This window comes from Trachypithecus francoisi, unplaced genomic scaffold, assembly GCF_009764315.1.
Source record: "Trachypithecus francoisi isolate TF-2019V2 unplaced genomic scaffold, Tfra_2.0 Lachesis_group7, whole genome shotgun sequence".
Taxonomy (NCBI): Eukaryota; Metazoa; Chordata; class Mammalia; order Primates; family Cercopithecidae; genus Trachypithecus; species Trachypithecus francoisi.
Genome location: NW_022681472.1, coordinates 97,158,476 through 97,176,167, shown reverse-complemented (window position 1 = coordinate 97,176,167; position 17,692 = coordinate 97,158,476). Strand labels below are relative to the sequence as shown.

General features: G+C 54.1%; 1 pseudogene; it reads left to right on the top strand.

Annotated features, from left to right (window-relative positions):
- Positions 1–4,761: 4,761 nt before the first annotated feature.
- On the top strand, positions 4,762–17,464 carry LOC117079089 (annotated as a pseudogene).
- Positions 17,465–17,692: the final 228 nt, after the last annotated feature.

The window sequence follows — 17,692 nt, the reverse complement described above, 5'->3', positions numbered from 1 at the left end:
AGATACACAACATAAAGCAAGACACACACACACACACACACACACACACACACACACACACACAGTTCCTGCCTTGCACCCAGCCAACCTAGGCATTCGGGATGGGGAGAGTCCCATGACTCAGGTCTGAGGCCTCCGAGGCTTGCAGCCCCTTCCTTGGTACTTAATGCAAAATCCTCTGCAGACACTTCTGTGTTCTGCATTCTCCATGTCATGGCTCACCTCATGAGGCACTGCTTGGGCCTGGTCTGCCTCCACCCCCGGGTCGCACCGCATCAACTGTACGATGATTAGGGAGCGTGTGGCATTCTCTTGGTGCCTGCATCAGAGCTGCCCAGCCCCTGGGAGGGCACTGTCCAGGAAGACCTGTCTCCTTGCAGTAGACTGTGAGCAGCCGGCCCTCCCTTGTTTCTTTCCGTGTGAAGATGAACAGCGTGCATGGAGCCATTCCATCACCAAACCTCCTTCCCCGCTCCTCGGAGGATGGAGTCTTTCCTCAGTGCCTCACTTAACAGCCTGCCTGACAAGCAGTAATTGGCCCAATGGGCTAGGAGATTAGCTCATTTTTAGAAGGATTCAGGGTTTCTGTTTATCATGCTCCCCCAACTGTGCTTCCTGGAGTGATTGATGGGGTGAGGAAGATGAGGGGCTGGTCAGAGGCAGCCGAACCACAGGGAGCTCTCCATTTTCTTCTAGACTTTCCCCACCCCAGCCCAACCCTAGCTGCTCACCATGGATACAGGTCAAGAGAGGGAGGGGTTCGGTTGAGGGTGGGCTGGCCTTGGGGCCAGCGTCCAGGAGAGGGAGGCAGGGCAAGATGAGGCTTGCACTGGAGGCAGCCAGGGCTGGGCAGTGTGGCCTCAGAAGCCCTCGAGGAGGTGGTCTTGATGTTGGAGCCCTGGCTCTAGGCATGGGGGTAGCATGCTTGTCTTGCATTTTGAGAAGATCACAGTGAACACAGCATGAAGGGAGGTGGCAGTGGACATACTGTGATGCAGGAAGCCAAGTAGGAGATGAGTCCAGATGACGGGAAAGCTGGGATTGTTGAGGGGACTTAGGAGTGGCTTCCCTGAGCCAGGACAGAGCTGTTGATTCATGAAATAGTGGCCCTAGTGCATCACTGGACTGCAGTGTGCAGCTGTCTACCTCTCTACTCGTGTTAGATGCAATTCACAGAGCTGGAAACAAGAAAGGTTTTCTGGCCTGCTCACCCCTATGTTGAAAATGATACTTAGCATAGTGAAAACATGGAGTTTTGATATTAAACATGGTTGAATCTCACTTTTTCTTTTTTGAAAGATCTTGGACGTGTTAGGTGAGACCCTGGACTCGCCTAAGCTTTTATACCCACTTCTGGCCCAGACAGCTCCTAAAACACACCCCTGCCTCATAAGGCTACAGATGCTTCCTGCCTGTCTCAGCAGGTTAAGTAACAGCCTCACTCCACAGTCTGGACATTAGCACAAGTTGGGGGACTAGACCTTCCACACTCCTGACCTGCAGATGAGCATTACTGATGAGGAGGTCAACCCAAGATGCTAGGCCTTTCACAAGAAATCAACAGACAGTGGCTTTCAGCTATGGATGATCAATATGGACTGTGGATGGCCAATATGGACTGTGGATGGCCAGTATGGGCTGTGGATTGTTAACATGGTCTGTGGATGATCAAAATGGTCTATGGATGATCTATGTGGACTATGGAGAGTCAGTGTGGACCATGGAGGGTCAGTGTGGTCTGTGGAGGGTCAGTGTGGTCTATGGATGGTCAGTGTGGACTATGGATGGTCGGTGTGGACTATGGATGGTTGGTGTGGACTATGGAGGGTTGGTGTGGACTATGGATGCTTGGTGTGGTCTATGGATACACAGTGTGGTCTATGGATGGTCAGTGTGGACCATGGAGGGTCAGTGTGGTCTATGGATGGTCAGTGTGGTCTATGGATGGTCAGTGTGGTCTATGGATGGTCGGTGTGGACTGTGGAGGGTCGGTGTGGACTGTGGATGGTCGGTGTGGACCGTGGAGGGTCTGTGTGGACCGTGGAGGGTCGGTGTGGACCATGGAGGGTCGGTGTGGACCATGGAGGGTCGGTGTGGACATGGATGGTCGGTGTGGTCTATGGATGGTCGGTGTGGTCTATGGATGGTCGGTGTGGACTGTGGAGGGTCGGTGTGGACTGTGGAGGGTCGGTGTGGACTGTGGATGGTCGGTGTGGACTGTGGAGGGTCGGTGTGGACTATGGATGGTCGGTGTGGACTATGGAGGGTCGGTGTGGACTATGGATGGTCGGTGTGGACTATGGATGGACATTGTGGTCTATGGATGGTCAGTGTGGTCTATGGATGATCAGTGTGGTCTATGGATGGTCGGTGTGGACTATGGATGGTCGGTGTGGACTATGGAGGGTCGGTGTGGACTATGGATGGTCGGTGTGGACTATGGATGGTCGGTGTGGACTATGGAGGGTCAGTGTGGACTATGGACAATCAATGCAGACTATGGTTGGCCAACGTGAAGGGAGAATTCAGTCCCTGCCAGAGTAGAGAGTTGAGTCTTGTGACCCTCAGGATGGATTCAGCACCAGAGTGTGAGAACGTAGTAAGATAGACTTGGTCACGATATATAGGAGAGCTGCCTAGCACAAGATCCATCTTCAGTCATAGGGCTAGCTCAAAGGTACTGAGGTCCCTGTTACTGGAGGTGTTCAAGCAGAAGTTATATAAACAGAAGGTTGCTGAAGACATTCTTGTACAGTAAAAACAAAAAACAAAAACCAAAACAAAACAAAAAAACGTTGAATGAAAATCTAATCCAACCTCCAACATCTCTTCCAGTTCCAAGTTTAAAAAATGTTTCTTGATCTTTGCAGGATCCTCTCCACTTGCCTATCCCTCTGGTGCCCCTAGTTTCTGTCTTTAGTCTTTCTCCCTTCCCCTCCCTCCCCTCCTCCACTCCTCTCTTCTCTTCACCTCTCTATCTGCTCATTTTGGCACCATCTTATTCACAGACTCAGTTAACCTGTTTGTTGAAGATTCTTACCTGCCCTTTTAGCCTCTCCTTTAAGTTGTGTCTGTCCCAGCCCGTAGCCAATTGCCTTTGGAGCATCTTCTCTTGGGCATTACAATGGTGATAAAGGTCAGTGTGTCCAAACTGAGTTATGGATCCTTCTAAGTCTTCTCCTCTCCCAGAGGCATAGTCTCTGTGAAAGACCCCTCTATAGATCCAGTGTCATGGCTGGCTCTGTGCTGTGTCTCACCCACCCTCTTGGCCTCGCAAGTTCTCTTTCTGGATATCTACTCTGACTCCCCCAAACTCACCAGTGCCACTTCCTGTCACCCTCGTTCCTCTGAACACATCACACCTCTGCCTCAGGAGGTCCTGGCTTCCCATAGCCCAAGGAGGAAGCCCAACATCCTCACTTTCAAATATGGCCTTTTGCCTTTACTGACTTTTCTCCTCTCTGTTGGCAGAAAGCCAACATCCTCTCTGCCCCATGAGGCCCTCACCCCAGGTTTCCTGGACAGCATGGGGTCCCAAGGGTACTGCGGTCCCTCATTTCTATGGCTCCTTTGCAAGTTCTGTTACCTCTGCTTCTGGCGCCACCACTCCAGGAATCCCTCCTTCCTCCAGCCTTGATAAGTGGCTGCTCATGCTTCCAAGTTCAGCTGAAGCGGCATCTTCTCCCCAGGCCTTTCCTGCACATGCTCCCTCCAGACCCATGCTGTGCTCTCTGCTTCTTCTGAACTTCCTTCTGCCCCCTTCTGCCCATAGTGTGAGATGGCTCAGCACTCTGACCTGGACTCTGGGGGAGAGTAGGGGCCTGACCTCCTCCAGCCAGCACCATGTTCTAACTCAGCTTACCCAAAACCCCTTCCTCGGAGGAAGCACCTGTCTGCTTTCCCAGACCTGTGGCAGGTGTGCTGCCCCACAAGACCTCATAAGAAGGGTGGCCGTGGCTTCCTGCCTGAAGCCAGTGTCCTATAGTGGCACCATAATCCTGCCATCACGTCTAGCAAGTGGTGGGCCTCAGGATCCTGGAAGAAACATCTGTTCCTCTTAAGAGGCCACCGAGAGAAGCACCGCTCCTGTATCTCTGTTTTGTGCCTGTAGCCAGGTCTCAGGACATTCCCTGCACCCAAGCCCAGTGTCCCAAGGGGGTCACATTTCTGTCTATGGCCCACCCTACCAGGCAACAAAGCAGAGCCATGAGCGTCTCCAGATTACACCAAGCCACCGGATGAATGGGCTCCATGTCCACGCAAGCCAAGTGTCGGCAGAGCTGCCGACCACAAGAGAAAGGAACAGCTGGATTAGCACAGGACCAAGTGGCCTCTATCATTACCATTGAGAGGTGTGGACTAGGAGGGCACACATTGCAGTGTGTGGAAGCCAGGTCAGGTGCCCTTGAAGCCTTCTCCGAGGGCTCTGTGGGCCCTACTCCCAGGCAGGGTCTCAGGGGCTGTGAGGTGCCGTGGGACTGACATCCTGGGTGGAGGCTGCCTCTGCGTGGCTCCTGCTGCTGCACTCACAGCACAGCTGAAATCATAACCACCGCCTTGGGGGGTAAGTTGTGTGCCACTTAGCTCCCATCCCAGGCACACAGGTGGTGGAGAGCCAAGACCTGCATCCTTCCCTCAGTCCCTGGAGCAAGAGCAGGCACTGGCTGGGAATGTTCCAGTGGCTCTCCTAGCATAGGAGAGTCAGGGCCATGGGATTCTGCTTCATCACACGAGGTGCATGTTGGGTGCGGTGCACATGCCATGGCATCTGAGCTCACCCCAAGCTGTGCCTCCAGGAGGAGCCTGGTGCCAGGTAAAGAATGTGGCCAGGGGCGTGGCGGGACACAGCACCCTCAGGTGGGCAGCATCGCCCGCTCATGCAGCATCTGCAGGCTGAAGAAGTGTTTTGACTCAGCCTTGAGCTGTGACCTTGGGTGAGTCACAAGGCTCTCCACGTTTCCTGTCCTCATCAGCAAGGAGAGGCTAGTGACACCATCCTCCCATGTGCTACAGATGCCCTGCCATGGGGTCCTTGCCACAGCCCTGGAGGAAGGGGCAGGAGCCTTGATGCCTACCTGCCTTGGCAGACATGCAGATGGCTGAGAGGGCTGAGGGCCCAGGGCTAAGGGCAGTGTTAGGGAGCAGTTACTGGGGTGCTCCTGGGGTCTCTGCCTGGGCCTCCTTACGTCCTCAGCCTCTCTGTGCGTAGCTCCCTCTTGGGTCAAATAAGAAGGGCATCCCGCCCCAAAGGCCTCCTCGGAAGGGTGCTGTGAGATGAAAGGGGAAACATGATCCCAAAAGGGCTTCCAGGGAGTCACCAGGGTGCTGGGCCACTGCCTTCAGCTCTGCAAGTCTAGGCGAGGGCATCGTGATGACCAAGCAGGGCTGCAGCCGGAGACAGCTCAGCCCAGGGGGAATGGGTGTCTGCTATGGAATACAGTCAGAAGTGGCTGGCAGGGAAAAATTGGGGCTGCCCAGAGCACTGTGAACCTAAATGCAGGTCTCCTTGCCCCAGGCCTGGCCTTTCCTCGCTTCTGCTGAGGGCAGGGCCTGTTGCCAGAGTGGCCCCCACTCCAGGGCACACAAGGGCTGAGCCCTGAGGGAGCAGCTGGTGCACAGAATGCATGGCTGCTGCATGGGGCAGAGGGTGGAGGGGTGCGCTTATGTCAACCAGGGACAGCCTAGCCAGACAGTGCTGGCTCTCGGCTGCATAGGAAGCACAGGCTTTGCAGCCAGATAGGCTGGAAGGAGCTGAAATCCTGTGTCTGTGGCTTCCGAGCTGTGTTACCCTGGGTGTGTCTTCCGCCTTAATGATTGCAGGGAGCATGCCTTTCCCCACTGGGTTGTGTGCAGCTGTGAGGGGCAGAGCAGAGATCAACTAAACATACAGGCTGTGTTCATTGACTCTGAGATGCTGCAGATGCACTGATATTTTAGGTCTTCCTAAAAAGAAACAAACCCGATGGTTACATGGTAAGGCAGCATTGATTGTGAGCTGTATCCTGGTTTCTGAGCTGTTCAGATGTGAACAGATACGTTCATCACCGGCGGGGAGGACACTCCAGAATATTCATTCCCAAAGCAGTATTCACATTTCTGAAAGGCCTTGATGGGAACATGGAGCAAATATGCCAGAAACGGGACTGCAGGGTGAGGTTCCCGGGAGACGGACTTGCTCAGTGTGAAGAAGCAGCCTCTGGGAGTCACAGGTGTTTCACGGTGAAATGGCTGCTTCGCAAGGAAGTGAGCTCCCCAAACCCTGGGAATGTTCAATCCAGACTCAGTGGGGTCCAGAGAACTCAAGAACTGGCCAGAGACTGCCCTGAATGCCCGCTCATGTCCTTTTCCATCCAGGACTCACTTCTGTAGACATGAACCTGAGCTTACGAAGGTGGGTAGATCAGATGGCCTCTCACAGTGCCTTCCAGCTCTAAGTGCCCAGGGCCTCCGGCTGCTTGTCGGCATTCCTGCCTTGCTGTTGGCTGGTGTTTTGACTTAGGAAATGGGTGGTTAATGAAAAAGAGACACAGCAGCTTCCTGAGAAGGGACTGAGGTTACTGCATGGCCAAGGAAGACAGCTGCTAATGACCAGCTCCAGCTGGCAGCCCAGGGGGGACCATGCTGAAGGCAGAGAGATGGATGGAGGAGAGGACCCAGAGAAGGGAGGTGCTTCCAGAAGGCAGCCTGCCCTGGAGCCTTCTGGACTCCAGCCCTGGCCCTGGGGAGGCCCCGAGTGACGGGTGAGGAACCGAGGCCACCCTCCCTGCTGTGCCGTTCTTGAGCAGGCCTGGGTGAGGCTATCAATAGAGCTGTTGGGTCCATCTGATCACCAGCTCCATGCTGTCCATGACCTTCAGCTGACCTTGACTGTCACCTTTGACCAGCACATGTGTCGTCCCCACACAGGGGCTTCTGTCCACTTGGCCAGTCACCCTTCTCTGACTCCCGTCTGCATCGGGAGCTTATTCCTGTTGAGCTCTTGTCACCATTCCTGCAGACAGGCAGCAGATGGCTGCCATGATTCCATTTCCAGTCCCTGCTGGGGGCCAGTGCCTTGCAAGGCAGGCCATGAAGGCTGTCCCACTTACGCTTGGGATAGCACAGTGAGGGGGCTACGACAATTCTCACTGTGCAAACGAGGAAGCTGGGCTTGGGAGTTAAACAGCAGGCCCATGTCATCAGCAGAAGTTCCCAGAGACTTGGGTGGCCGCGCCTGCAGCTCTAGGGGTTAAACAGCAGGCCCGTGTCCATTGGCAGAAGTCCCTAGAGCTTGGGGTGGCTGGGTCTGCGGCTCCCTGGCTGGGTGCTGTGCCATGCTGCCTTCCTCTGGGGTCCCGGTGCCTCTGGGAGCCCCACCCCTCTTGACACCCCTGTCCTGGCCACACTACACTTCATATTCCTCCTCTCAGCCAAGAGCACTTGGAGCCTGGGCCCAGGTCCTCAGTGAGCCTGGCCTCTCCCCAAGGCAGGCTCCGAGTGTGGGGGACTCCCCTGCCCTCCCTGGCCCAGAGCCACAGCCCTCCTACTGCCCCGGAAGGTGGCACCGCCTGAGGGACATTCTGCCCTCCCTGCCCCAGGGTCTCCCATCAGGGTTCGCTCTGCCTAATACCCAGACCTGCAGCCCTGCTCCCTCAGACGCCACCTTCCGCTTGCTCTACTGGCGTCTGTCCAGCACCTGCGCCAGGTGCTCACCTCCTCACTCCACCTGCCTGGAGAGCACCCAGCATGGACCCCCCCAGACTCATTCTTCCCCATCCAGCTTGATTCTATGGGGTCCCACTGTGCAGACACCCCAAACATCTCAGGAGCGAGTGCATCCTGCCAACCTTGGTGAGGCCAGATTTCAGTGACCAGGAAGTTTCCTCTCAACCTCAAATCACTCCCTCACCTCAAAGGTCCCAAAACCTTCACCTGATAGGAGGCAAGGGGGAGCCCAACCCCCAGCCACCCTCAATCTTCCCGTATCGGCCTCTCGGGGCTGTTGGGGCAGAGAGCTGTCCCTTGGCTCCGGAGGCCGGAAGTGCAGTGGGGCATCGGCAAGGCTGCCTCCTTCTGCAGGCTCCGGGGAGGATCTGTCCCGGTCCTCCCCCCAGCTCCAGCTAGCCTTGGCTTTCCTGGGTTGTGGAGGCGTCACTCAACCTCAGCCTCTGCTGTCACACGGCGTCTCCCTGGGTCTCTGTTTTCTCTTCTTATAAGGACACAAGGTGGATTTAGGACCCACCTTGGTCTGGTATGGATTCATCTTACCTAATTACATATGTAAAAACCCCATTTCCAAATAAGATTCCATTCTAAAGTTGGTGGTGGACATGAATCTTTGGGGACACTGTTCTATCCAGGACACCCTCATATGGCTCTGCCCTCCTGGGTTCTCTCCAGCTCCTTCTCCCACGGTCACTGTGTCCTCTCATGTTCACACTGAAGGACCCAGTTCCTTACTGTGCCTCACATCAGCTCCACAGCCCAGCTTAGGGGCGCCTTGGCTCCATCCTTGAGGGTGTGATGCCTTGGGGCCACCAGGACTCAGGGCCCCAGAATTATGTCCACGAAATACCCAGAAAAGAGAACTAGTGACCCTGGTGTCACCCCTGGGAGCTGACTTCAGGGGTGTGAGGAGGGGGCTTCCTGCCTTCGGGCTGTCTGACAACGGACAACCGCAGACGGACATTAAAGAAGGGGCTCAGGGACCTGAGAATCTGCAGGAAGTGCACTCAGCCACCCGGGAGACTCCATTACCTCTTCAAATCCGGAAGGTCCCTGGAATTCCCATCCCCACCTCCCCACCCCACCCCGCCTGAAAGGTGTGCTTGTGCTTACTGTCATCTGCGTTAGCAATAGTAGCCCGGCATTGGATGCCCCTTTATTCTTCTCCAAGCCCCTCTTCTCACCAGTGGCCTCCCGTGGTCCTCCTAGGCCTGGGAGGGTGGCAGTGTGGGAGTCATTGCTCTCCCTTTTAGAAGACACTGCCAGAGGGCACCTTCCTCCAGCTGCCATCCGCTGTGGGCTGTTCTCTCCCAGGAGGCACCAGCTCCCAGCAGACAGTGCCGTCCTTCCTATCAGCATCCCCGGCTCCTGGGCTGGTGGTGCTGAAGGGAGGAGTCTTGTCACCGGGCCTCACTGCAAGCTGGTGACAGAGCTCAGTCTCTTGTCTCTTAGTCCAGAATCTTCTAAGCCTTGCTATTGGCTTTCCTTGTTCCTTATTTTGAAGAAGGGACTTACAGCCAAAAGCTACTCTGATCTGTTGAGAGGAAATGGAAGCACCATGGTTCGGGCAGGATGGGGGCTGCCTCGCCCAAAACCCCCGACACAAACCCCTTCTCAGGGGTGGTTGGGCAGCCTCAGAGGCAAGGAGCCCTATGGGGCATTGGAATAGAGCCTTCTGGGTGAGAGAAACCTTCCCCTAACATCCCAGAGAGGGACTGCCCCATGCACAGGGGGCCTGCATCTGCTCCTGGTGACCCTGTCCTCCTCCTCCCCAAAGAGGCAACCCCTCTGGAAGTCCCTTTCTGAGTCGCCCCTTGAGTCTCTGTGTGCCTGCAACCCCATAATACTCACCTGGATGGGTTCTCGGAGACCCCACCCTTCACCCGCCTAGCTCCCCCAACTCTGCAGATTCTAATGTCATACGGTTCTTTGAGGCACTCTGGAGGTTCTCATGTCCAGCCCCAGCCGGCACCTGTTTGCAGTGGGTCTAATGAGGAGTGACTCCTGGCCACTGGTCCCAGGGGAGTCTTTGAAAGGACCAGCCTCCCCTGTAAGCAAGGCAGCTGTCTCCCAGTACCCCAGCATGTGGGAGAGGCTCTAAGCCCCCCAAGGGTTCTCCCTGGAGAGGAAGGAGAGGCTCCAGTGAATGGGTGGGATTATACAAGCCCTTTGGGGCAGCCCCAGGCCAAATCGCAGCTTGAGCACTCGGTGGACGGGCAATCCTCTAGTTATCTGGGTGTCCCATGAGCACTCGGTGGACGGGCAATCCCCTAGTTATCTGGGTGTCCCATGAGCATCGGTGGACGGGCAATCCCCTAGTTATCTGGGTGTCCATGAGCACTCGGTGGACGGGCAATCCCCTAGTTATCTGGGTGTCCCATGAGCACTCGGTGGACGGGCAATCCCCTAGTTATCTGGGTTGTCCATGAGCACTCGGTGGACGGGCAATCCCCTAGTTATCTGGGTGTCCCATGAGCACTCGGTGGACGGGCAATCCCCTAGTTATCTGGGTGTCCCATGAGCACTCGGTGGAGGGCAATCCCCTAGTTATCTGGGTGTCCCATGAGCACTCGGTGGACGGGCAATCCCCTAGTTATCTGGGTGTCCCATGAGCACTCGGTGGACGGGCAATCCCCTAGTTATCTGGGTGTCCCATGAGCACTCGGTGGACGGGCAATCCCCTAGTTATCTGGGTGTCCCATGAGCACTCGGTGGACGGGCAATCCTCTAGTTATCTGGGTGTCCCATGAGCACTCGGTGGACGGGCAATCCTCTAGTTATCTGGGTGTCCCATGAGCACTCGGTGGACGGGCAATCCTCTAGTTATCTGGGTGTCCCATGAGCACTCGGTGGACGGGCAATCCCCTAGTTATCTGGGTGTCCCAAGCCTCTGTTTCCACCTGGCAATGGGAGCACCAATTGTTCTCCGCTCTTTATTTCATGTTCTCTTTTGAAAACCTCCTGTCTCAGGCACTGGGGCACTGGACCTAGGAGCCTAGGACTTGTAGTAGGATCTGCTGGCATGAGTGTGGATGGCAGCTCGCACTGTCCCTGGGATGGGCCAGGGCACGGTAGGAAATTGTGCCTATAGTTCTCAGCAGCAGCGTTGCAGAGAAGGCGGGTGTGCGCGGGAGCAGCCCTTCTGGATTCTCGAACCGTGAAGATGATGACAGCAATGGTAACAGCATCATCCACAACAACGATGGGGACAGCAGCCCTCGGCGCTGGGCCCTGCAGCAGGTGGCGCCTCCACCGCTCTCATGTCACCCTTGACAGCTCTGGGATAGAGATACCAACATGAAGCCTTTTCACAGGGAAGTAAACGCATGCCTGGGGACGTGCAGGAGCGCTCAGGCGTCTGCCCCAAATCCCAACCTCCTGTGTCTGCAATAGAGGCACCAGGGACTCACCAGGTGGGACAGGGGCAGCCCACCCACCGTGGTGGGAGCTCTGAGACCCGGCTTCTTCTCCTGTGGACGGTTGCCCCTGGCTGCCCACCCCTGGGAAACAGAGGGCTTCCTTAAACACCCACCATGTTTCTGTGGGGTGGAGGCCTCATGGGCCTTCACTCCCCAAGCTTTAGAAGGCCACCCATGAGCATGAAAACAGGACCCCCAGCCCAGATGACGCCACCTGCAGGCACACACGAACACACGAACACACGTGTGGGCTTGCACATGCTATGCTACGCTTGGTCACGGGACCACATGAGCTTCTTTTTTGCCTTGAGCAAAGCTGAAGGCCAAGGAGAGGAAATGAGGTGGCACAGGAAAGCGTTTTTCCCGGTAATCACCGCACCTTGTGTAATGTAATGAGCCGTGGAGGGGCCCGGATGGAACATTTAGGCAGAGTTATTGAATGTTTCCTCGTAGTTCACTCAGTCGTAGGTATTAATTGATTTATGGGATGGAAGAGTGAGCATGTGTGTCTTTGTTCATATGGTTTTCCTTCGTGTGAAAGCAGAGAGGCTGGGCTGCCGGCTGGGCCTGGGCCTCACCTGTTTTCAGACTGGCCAGGCCCACAGAGCAGAGCCAGACGGGTGCTGGCAGGCATCACCCTCTGAGATTAAAAGCCGAGAAGCCACCCAGAGGGTGTGGGGAGGTGGTGCGCACATGTGAGCACAGGCACCTGTGAGCGTAGACACCTGTGAGCTCAGGCATGTGTGAGAGCAGGCAGCTGCGAGCTCAGGCACCCATGAGCATAGGCACCTGTGAGCTCAGGCACGTGTAAGAGCAGGCACCGTGAGCACAGGCACCTGTGAGCATAGGCACCTGTGAGCTCAGGCACCCGTGAGCATAGACACCTGTGAGCTCAGGCAGCCGTGAGCACGGCACCTGTGAGCTTAAGCACCTGTGAGCGTAGACACCTGTGAGCTCAGGCACGTGTGAGAACAGGCATCTGTGAGCGCAGGCACCTGAGTGCAGGCGTGTGTGAGGTAAGTACAATCTCTTGCTCACTCTCCCTAAGTGAGTGATGCCTTCTGTCACGGGGATGATGCAACAAGAAGGCCCCCACCAGATGCAGCCCCCTGACCTTGGACATCCCAGCCTCCAGAACTGTAAGAAATCAACCTCTATTCTTTCTGAAGTACTCGGTCTGTGGTATTCTGTGATAGCAGCACAAAATGAACTAAGACAGATCCATGATGTAACAAATGAGGCCAGAATGGAATGTCACATCCCAGCACAAAACCTGACAATCCCATTGGATTCCATCAATAAGCCCCTCCCGAGTCAAGCAGGGGCCTGACGCAGCACGAGCCGGGGTGACGTGGCCCTGCCTGCTGGAGACTTGTGGGTCTCCCACTGCCCAGGACACCCTGGCTGGTGGCAGGGGCATGTGGGAGAAAAGCCTTCTTCCCCCCTCTTTCCCATCCAGAGCAACACTGGTCAGAGGCCTGGCTAGCTCTCAGTCGACCAGGAAACCAGGTCCTTTCTCCCAGAATTCCCTGCGGCGATGAGAGCTGCCGCCCCGTCCCAGGGAAGGGGAGTCAAGGCAGCGCGGTGTGAACGGGTTCTTCTGTGGTTGTGATTCTGAAACACATGCTTGTGGGCACCGAGCCTCACCTGGCCACATTCTGGCCACAACAATCACCTTCTTTCCTCTGGACCTCAGTTTCCCCTCCTAGAGGCCACCTCCAGAGAACTAAATAAACCACGTGCGTGAAATTCTATTTCAGTGCCCCGGCACAGCGGCACCCAAAAGTCCCTGCTCCCTGCTCTACCTTCCTCCCAACCCAAGGGAGCCCCATCTTCCAAATGGCCACACTCAGAAGAACGTGTCCACAGGAGGATACCCCTTATTTCACCTTGCACCAGGCTGCCTTCCTGCACACCTGAGCGTGCTGACCCAGGGCCTGTGCTGCAGCGTCAATCCTTTCCCACTCCTCTGTCTCCACGTTTGCTGGTTATGTTACTCTCTCTTCTGGTTGGCAGATTAAATGAAGGGAGATTTGCATAGCAATAAAAAGGTAATTAAAATCACAAACACATGAAAAGGCCATTATGAGATTCCTTGGAAGAGATGCCTCCACTGGTCAGGAAAGATACAGTAAGAGGGTGGGGGTGGAAAACCAATTAACCAAGCCTGTTAGCCGCCCATTATCAGCACTGGGACTGCAAATATAAATATTAATTGCTGCAGGGCCAAATTGTTAACAGACAACCAAACTCACAAATATCTCGCGCACAACTAATGGTGCCGAAGTGCATCACCATGGTGGGGCTTTGAAGAGCTCGGGGTGGACACTGAGGGGGAATCGGGTGCGACCACCACGGGTATCCTGCTTCACATACGCTCATTGCAGACGCAACTACACTCCCTGATAAGCATCGATTGCATTTCGAGGTCTGAATGATGATGTGTCAGGTTATCAGTTTATTCATTATTTACAACCACTTAGAAAGGATATGTGCGTGTCCATATACATACATATATATGGACATACATGCTGATAAAACTAATACACCCATCAAGTTACTGTGCAGTCGATAATTACATTAGAGCTCTCTTGACCAGCAGGAATCCTGGGGTGATCTCCTTTCTGAAGACAGTGGCTTCTTGTGTAATAACGTCAACAAATGGCACCCCATTGGCCATAAACGGGCACTCGGAGCTCAGAAACAAAGTCCCCTGCTGTGGTTTCTCACAGCCTGGGCGCTCCCAGGCATTCTACCGAGGGGTATAATGGCCCCTGCCCGGTGCTGTGATTCCACTCTGGAAAGCAATGGTGAAATCCCAGAGGCCACCTCTGTTCCAGAGAGAGGCTCTTTCCACCCCAAGGGAAGACCTGCCCAGCCGAATGGAGCACTGTCTGGGGAGGTCAGAATTCAGGCCAGCTCCCTCTTTCCTGTCTCAGCCTTGCCAGTTGTGCCCGTGGACTCAGATCTGCCCAGATGCCACTCCCAGACAGGAGGAGCCACCGCGGGGTCTGTGTCTCAGGGTCCAGGAAGCATAAAATCCATGGCACGTTCATGCAGCCAGGGCTGTGCTCCATGAAGCCCAGGGAGTGCTCGGTCCCCGGAGAGACCTAAGTTGGACCCCCTCCCAGTCCTGCGCTGCTTGGATCATTCATTTATTCACTCATTCACTTCTTCCTTTCACGACTTGGTCATCGAGTGACCATTTCCTGAGGGTCCGCCCTGCAGACTGTGGGCAAGTGCTGAGGGGTGTGAGGTGAGTTGGGAGAGTCCCCAGCATCCCAGGCTTCGCTACCAAATGTGAGGATGCCTGTTTCCTCATCCGTTCTTCCTCTGTCCCTCTGCTGTGCTCTCTCTCCTTCCTTTCCTTCTTTCTCTCAACAAGTGTTATGGACCAAGCACTGCTTTTAGAGCTAAGCATGGAATAGTCAACAAGACAGAGTCTGCTCTCTCTGAGCCTGTGTTCAGCGGGAAGAGCAGGCAATAAATAGAGAACATGTCACGTGGTGACAAGCGCCATAAGACAAAGAGAATGATGGTAGAAGTGCTGTTCTCTGTCTGCTAACTACGAGCCAAAAGGCCGGGAGGAGGTGTGAGGGCCACAGGGAGGAGGCCTCTGTGGGCTGTGGCTGGGAGGGGTGGGTCGCAGGGGCGGGGCCAGCGTGCTGAAGAGACTGCAGGGGTGGTGTTTAATATCACGCAGTCCTTTCTAGGCCGTCATGAAGACTTGGGCTGTGTTCTAGGTGGGGAGGGGCCCTTGGAAGGCGTGAGCGTGACACAACTGTGCTTTCATGAGACCATCCTGGATGCTGCGTTGAAAATGGTCTGGAGAGGGGGGAAAGTCAGAGAGACAGAGAGCAAAGGGAAGACATACAGAGAGGGAGGGCGAGAGACGGAGACAGAGAAAGGAAGCGAGCGAACACAGGAGAGAGCACAATAATGCCAGTGAAATGCGGGTGCGTTTGGAGAGAAACGTGTTAGTATGGAGGTAATGGGAAGTGTCTGGACACTTAAATATGTATTGAAAATAGAGGGCCGGGCGCGGTGGCTCAAGCCTGTAATCCCAGCACTTTGGGAGGCCGAGACGGGCAGATCACGAGGTCAGGAGATTGAGACCATCCTGGCTAACACGGTGAAACCCCGTCTCTACTAAAAATACAAAAAACTAGCTGGGCGAGGTGGCGGGCGCCTGTAGTCCCAGCTGCTCGGGAGGCTGAGGCAGGAGAATGGCGTGAACCCGGGAGGCGGAGCTTGCAGTGAGCTGAGATCCGGCCACTGCACTCCAGTCCGGGCGACAGAGCGAGACACCACCTCAAAAAAAAAAAAAAAAAAAAAAAAGAAAATAGAGGCTATGGGTTTTTCCTTTGAATTGGATATAATTGGTGTGATATGAAGAGAGGAGTTAAGAATATCTCCAAGGTTTTTAACGTGAGAACACATGGAAAAGAATTGTCCTTTACAAGATGGGGAAGAGCAGGCTAATTCGGGGAGGGGAGGAATGTTGGTTTTGGCCACATTGCACCTGGAGGGGCCTTAGACATCTAAGTGCTGTTTTGGTTAGACATTGGATATATAAATCTGGAGTTTAGAAAAGAATTCAGGCTGAGACAATTATTTTACTTGGGAAGAGAATTGAGAGAAAAAGCCTGGCCTGACACCACATCCCAGGAGAACTCCAGGTTCTGGAAGTCGGAGCGCTGAGGAACCGCAGCAAAGGACATGGAGAAGGAGGGCCTGGTGGATGGAGGAGAACCGGGAGCTGGGGTGTCTGGGAGGAATGCTTCAGAGACATGGCAAGGGGCCTCTGGCCAAATACGGATAACAGGTTGAGTTAAATAAGAGTTGAGAAATGGCTGCTGACAAGTTGACAATGTGGGAACACTCTGACCGGAGCAATGGAGGCGTTGACAGAAGGAGAAGGAAGCCACATGGACAGATGATGTGCTGGAGGGGTCTTCTGTAAAGGGGAGGAGAGGGAAGGACAGTTTTTTTGAGGAATTCAGGGTCAGTTTATGTGTGAACACACACCCACACCCACGCACCCACATACACGGAAGGTATTTATACGTATTTCATATACACACACTTATGCATATATATATATATATGCAAGAAGACATATACATTTCGTGTGTATGCAAGATATTTACAGCAGAATTTTATAAAACCATAAGGTGGGGAAATTTGATGATGCAGGGGACAGAGGCAAGATATTGGCTGGAAATGGCAGCTTCGGGAGAGAGCAGGACCCCACGGCACCACAGAGGCAGCATGTGTGACCTTCGACAGTGAGGTGAAACAAATAGAGAAAGGAGACTTGTTCTAACATCCAAAAATCGGATTGGAAGATCAACAGTCGTGGTTCCTCTTACTTCAATCTGAACCCGTCCGAGGTTCTTCAGATAGATCCTGAAGTTACAGATGAGAAAATAAAAAAGAGGCTTCGGCAGTTATCCATATTGGTGCATCCTGACAAAAACTGAGATGACGTTGACAGCACAAAAGGCTTTTGAAGCTGCGGACAAAGCTTGCAAGTTGCTACTGGACCAGGAGCAAAAGAAGACGGTCCTGGATGTAATTCAGGCAGGAAAGGAATTCTTGGAACACAGTGTGAAAGAGTGAAAAAAAAAAAAAAAAACAATTAAACAAGGAAGGAAAACCTACGAGTTTAGCAGAGGATGATCCTGAGCTGTTCAAACAAGCTGTATATATACAGACAATGAAACTCTTTGCCGAGCAGGAAATTAAAAGGAAAGAGAGAGGCCAGGCCGGGCGCGGTGGCTCAAGCCTGTAATCCCAGCACTTTGGGAGGCCGAGACGGGCGGATCACGAGGTCAGGAGATCGAGACCTTCCTGGCTAACACGGTGAAACCCCGTCTCTACTAAAAATACAAAAAACTAGCCGGGAGAGGTGGCGGGCGCCTGTAGTCCCAGCTACTCGGGAGGCTGAGGCAGGAGAATGGCGTGAACCCGGGAGGCGGAGCTTGCAGTGAGCTGAGATCCGGCCACTGCACTCCAGCCTGGGCGACAGAGCAAGACTCCGTCTCAACAACAAAAAAAAAAAAAAAAGGAAAGAGAGAGAAGCCAAAGAGATGCATGAAAGGGAACGACAAAGGGAAGAAGACATTGAAGCTCAAGAAAAAGCCAAATGAGAAAGAGAGTGGCAGAAAAACTTTGAAGAAAGTCGAGATGGTCATGTGGACAGCTGGCGAAACTTCCAAGCCAATACAAAGGGGAAGAAGGAGAAGAAAAATCCGACCTTCCTGAGACCACCAAAAGTAAAAATGAAGCCGCGTGAATGACCACCCAGGGTCACAGCACAGAACCTTCCCCCTGCTCTCTCCCCTCCTGCTTCCAAGACTCATTCTTTCCTCCCACTTCCACCCCAACATAGAGTAGTATTTGCTTTTTAGTCCATTTTGCTTTCAATACAATTTAATATTGAACAGAGTAATTCTTTTGTGCATTGAAATGAGGGGCTTGGTTTAAACAAAAGACCTTCCCCTTTCCCTACCCCTAGAACCTCCGGAATTGGAGGGTGTTCCCTCCTCTTCCCACAGCCTGTAACT